The following is a 5,243-nucleotide window of genomic DNA, read 5'->3' as shown; positions in this document are numbered from 1 at the left end:
GAGTCCCTTTTTTTCGTATTATTCAAAAGGCTGATACTGTGGTGGCGGCTTTTAGGGTTTCCATAACCTTAGAAGGTGAAAATCCTGAGAATAGAAGTGTCGTCTGTGATGATGGAGACGATTACAACACAGATGATATTCGGCATCATCATGAGTAGCTAATTCATCTCTTAGGGCATTGTTGTAACCCAATCTAGTACTATAGTTTGATTTTTTAACTCTGGGATATTTTTAATGTATATTATGTTTTTTATTACATGACTATAAGCAGTTGAGACAACTCAATTGGATTTAATATTTTAAATATTTTTTAAATTGTTATTACCTTGTCTTAAATATAACTGTTCATTTCTATTCTCAGCCTATTCTTATTGGACGGTATCTGGTGGAGCCTTGCCGGACATAAGGATGGAGGTCATGTAATGGTGTTCCAACGTTTTTTTATAAAAGAATGTTTTCATAGTCTATGCTTAGAAAATATGGATTGTTTACAAATTAGTTTAAATAGTTGGAGTAGATAGGTGGATAGTCAATGCTAACTGCAGATAGGTTATAGTTAACTACATTTTATAAAACATCTTTCTTTAAAACCTGAATTGAGCGAATGTTATTGAGTTCAGTTCATTTGAAATATAATTTGATTAAATCCCTATAGTTGAAATAGTTAAACATAGTATGAAGGTTGTGGTGAAGTCAAAGCCCTAAGACCTCTCTCTCTCTGATCACTCTAGTTTAATTTTAGTTTATAATCGTGATAACCAATCAAACAATTCAACCAGTTACCTGTAAACCAATAAAGATTAGTTAAAAGCAGAACATAATAACTCATCTCCCTGTGGGTTCGACACCCCCTCTATAGTACTATCCTACAAAGATTCGTACTATTGCGAGTGGTATTTTATTATTGATAAATAATAACACACAACAGGTAGTTCGTCTCAATTTCAGGGGCACAATTTGCACGATCTGCTCCTACTACTCCCATGCCAGCTGGGTCAGACAAGAGTGGAGTTGTTTATTTTTAGTGCCAGCAACCTAGATATTACAAGTCCAATTGTCCTATGAAATCGTCTACAGTTCCTTCAGCATCGAGAGCTTGTTATGGGTGTGGCCAGCAAGGCCATATGATTCGGGATTGTCCTAACTGGGGAGCAGGCACCGGTAGTGGCAGAGGGTCACAGCAGAGGCAATCACAGTCGGCTATAGCTCAGTCAGGTTTCAGACCACCACTACCACCACAACCTGCCATGTCTTCACAGGGTTCACGGCCGCTAGGGGGGATACTCCTACTATGTTAGTGCAGCAGTCAGGTGTTTAGGTTGACAGTTCATAGGTGCAGACACCATAGGGACGTGTCTTTGTAGTTGTCCAAGCCGACACGTCTTCTAGTCCAGCAGTTCTGCGAGGTATCTTTCCACTGTTTGGTTCTTGGGCTCGTATTTTGTTTGACTTTGGTGCATCCCATTCCTTCATATCATCATCATTTGCACTTGCATCGGGGTTAAAGGTCACTTTTATGGATCGGGCGTTATGTGTTGATACGCCAATTGGGGTTTCAGTGTCCTTGAGCTGAGTTGTAAGGGATTGTTCCATTGTGGTAGTCGGACGGACTTTTGTGTTTGATCTCATCCTCCTAGAGATGACTGGTTTGATGTCATACTCAGGATGGATTGGTTAGCTTCATTTTGTGCTACGATCGATTGTTTTAGAGGAAGAGTCACAATTTGCACTCCTTAAGGGGATTGTTTCTTTTTCGTGAGAGATCAGAGTGATTCCCACATTTCATCATTTTATGGAATTCGTGGACGAGGTCGTGGTGACTACTTCTTGGCTAGTCTTTTAGCCGAAGAAGATGATGTTGTGGAAAAGAATTATTCGGCAGTTGCTTTTGACTTTTTGGATGTCTTTCCATTGTGAAGTTCGCTTTGCTCCAGGTAACTCTTCAATTAAGTTCCAATGAGATGAAACATGAAATCTGAAACAAAAAGGCAAGGAAAGAAAAGGTAGAAGAGATCATCAAGTGGAAGCATGTCGATGCTAACCTCGAATCATCATCTAATAAAAAATAATTGCTAATTGCACTGTGTGAGTCTTCAGTCATCAACACCCTCATGCTGGATATAACCTGAATGCCAAATCTTATTGTGGTTAGTATTGTCATAAATGTATGTGGTATGGAATTTCTATCTTGTGAAGAAGATGTCTCAAACCTAGTTTGAATAATCGCATTCATAAAATCTTACATCTGGGGACACACCTTGCGTGCCATATATACTTGTCATCCCAGTACAATATTGTACTGATCCGATATAGCTGAGGTATGCTAAGCACCTGAGGAAAGAAAAATAAAACAAGTAAAACGCTAGTTGATAGTGTGAAGGTAGAAATGACTGTATATCCTGTTATTTTTGCTAAAAGAAAATCTCTCTCTCACCGGGCACAGGTCACGGCTTATTTCATTCAGTGATTTCTTTGGTTTTTGATGTATAACCTGAATTAGAAGACGTAATGTTTCAGCGGTTTTGCCACTTTTCTTTCAAGATGGAATTCAAATATGAATAGCAAAAAGATGAGATTACCGGAAATCCTATTGCCTGTCTGATATGTTTGAGCTCATCCCACGCTGAACCTGCATACTGCAACAATTTTTTTTTTTTTTTTCATTTTTTTCCAAGGTACCTCATCGGTTAAATAATACAATCACAAAGTGAAGTGACAATAAATCCAAGGTACCTCATCGGTTGCCTTGTAACACCAATTTTCCAATTCAGCCAGTCCTGCCTTAACACATTCAGCATTACTAAATGAACAACATTCTTGCCTGTTTAATAGAAGGCTGCAACCAGAAGCAGTGTATGCAGAACCATAAGAAAATACTACACCGACAGTATAACAACTCGAAAGCATCCAAACAGAATCCATATGACAATAACTGTTGAATAGTTGAATATTGATGAAAGAAAATATTTGTGTGAAAACCTTACTAACTAAAAATGGGGGCACCTGAAAAAGATAAAGAAGAAAATAAATAAAGTTAAATTAAAAATTAAAGAAACAGAAACAGTTAAGCAAAAAGGTAATTTCACTGCAAATAATTAATAAACACAAACATGATTTTCTTGCAAAGTTTTCAAAAAAATTCCAAGGCTCTTCACAATCCCTTGCCAATGACCAATCAAAGCTTGCTGGGCCGCAGTGTTTGCAACTAAACGTGGTGAACCCTTAACTAAGCTTGCTCTGGAAGTTCTTGGAGCCTAATTATCAGATCCAAACATAAAAATCTAAATGTTTATAATTCAGGAGGAGCAGAGTTAGAAATATGAAGTAAATGAAACATCACCTTTTTATATTAGTCGTGATTAGTTTAGTAACAGAATTACTTATAATAAAAATAAAAATAAAAATAGTTAAGTAACAGAATTAGTTACCTGGATGCACAACCTAAGCAATGGAGAAATCTCTTTTTTAAGATTATCTTGGATCAGTACATAAATCTTCTCTACATATGCTGTAAGTTGCAGCTTGAAAAGCAGAGCCGCGGGTACTTGGCTTCAACTTGGTGTAAAGTTCCTACTCCAACAGTAACGCCAGCATTTACAAAGGAGAGATTAACTCCTTGCAGAGTTCCATGGAAACTCGATCTAAAAGAAAAGGACAAAGATCTGAAGTTAATAAAGCACTTTGCTAAATGGAAGAAAATCATTTGGTTCAACTTAAAACTTCTGGTTACCTGCGTCATCCTCCCAAACAGACTAACTGAAGATCGACGACGTTGAGGAGTCATTCCAGCTGCACCCCTGGCTTTTAGTGTACGCTGAAGTAGCAGCAAAAGAGTTGAGGAATTGGATAACCAATAGGCCAAGGCATCATTGTTATCCTGGGTTTTCTGTTCAAATGATAATGTTTGAGTCAAAAAAGGCTTCTGATCGATGTTAAAAAAAAAAAATTGGGTGGTATAAAGTACTTGATAGTTCAAACCTCAATTGCATGGCCTATGGTTTGAATGATTCTATCAAACACACTAGTTCACTCAACTTCAAAAGATTTCCATTGCAGGGCATTTATAAATGGTACATGCAGCAATCGGTCTATTTCCCGTGAAACCTAGGTCTTGTGCATACATCGAATTAGTAACTCCTGATTCTCTTGCCGTTTCTCATTTAGTGATTTTTATGGTTTTTCCTCCACTTCAGAAAGATCCCTTTGGTTCATTGAAGAGTTATGCAGATCCTAATGCAATTTTACAAGTGATTAGCAAAATGCATATTTATAGAAAAGAAGGGTTTTGGCTTATTCAATCAGAGAGTTAAGATTTATATTTATATACAAGAATATGATACAAAGAAAGGAAACCAAATAAAAAAATGACAGAAAAAATGCCAAAATCTATGGGATTCCATGATTATGGTGATCTTATCTACGGGATCCCATGATTATAGGGATCTTACATAAAACACCAAATAAAAATAAAATTGATAATAAAGATATTTCAACACTCCTCAAGTTAGAGTGAAAATATCAGTCAAGCCCAGCTTGGTAATCGAGGAATGAAGTAAAGATGAACCAACAGATTTGGTGAACACATCGGCCGATTGATTAGAGGAATGAACAAAGAACGACTTGATAATTCCCGAACGAACCTCCTCTCTGATAAAATGAATGTCCACCATTATATGTTTAGTCCTCTCATGAAGAACAGATTCTGAAGCAAGTATAATGGCTGACTTATTATCACAAAACAAGTCTGTGAACTATTTTTTACCCAGCCCTAGCTCTTAAAAGAAAGATCGAAGCCGAAAATCTCACAAAGTACCCTGTGACATGGCACGATACTCCGCCTTTGCTGAAAATCTCGAAATAACAGGTTGTTTCATATTTTTCTAGGATATAAGAATGGGCAAAGTACAGAAAACCCCCCTCAACTTGTAACCTTTTCGAGTAAATCCCCATTGTCTAATTTTTTACTAAAGAACCCCCTGGACTTATAGTCCTTTCCAATAAATCTAATTTTTTACCAAGAACCTCCCTTAACTATCTAAGGGGGTAAAAGAGTTAATCTTTAGATCAAAATGCCCTTTTATTTAAACCTTAATTTTCATAAAAATGAAATTTTAATAGAGACCAAATATTCATTTTTATTTATTTTTTAAATGACGAGTTTATAAAAATGAAAATACTTTGACCTAAAATATGATATCTCATGAAATTGATCTCTGTTAGGGCTATTTTTTTTTATATATTCG

The 5,243-nt window shown here is 36.5% G+C and overlaps 1 pseudogene; it reads right to left on the bottom strand.

The window, feature by feature from the left end:
* Window positions 1-1,839: 1,839 nt before the first annotated feature.
* On the bottom strand, window positions 1,840-4,874 carry LOC132314201 (myosin-11-like; annotated as a pseudogene).
* Between the last annotated feature and the right edge of the window lie 369 nt (window positions 4,875-5,243).

The sequence above is a fragment of the Cornus florida genome, unplaced genomic scaffold, assembly GCF_030987335.1.
Source record: "Cornus florida cultivar Cherokee Brave unplaced genomic scaffold, ASM3098733v1 CherokeeBrave_3.0.0_Hap2_Chr06, whole genome shotgun sequence".
Classification (NCBI taxonomy): Eukaryota; Viridiplantae; Streptophyta; class Magnoliopsida; order Cornales; family Cornaceae; genus Cornus; species Cornus florida.
Note: the sequence above shows the minus strand (reverse complement) of the source record. Positions and strands in the feature narration are given on the sequence as shown.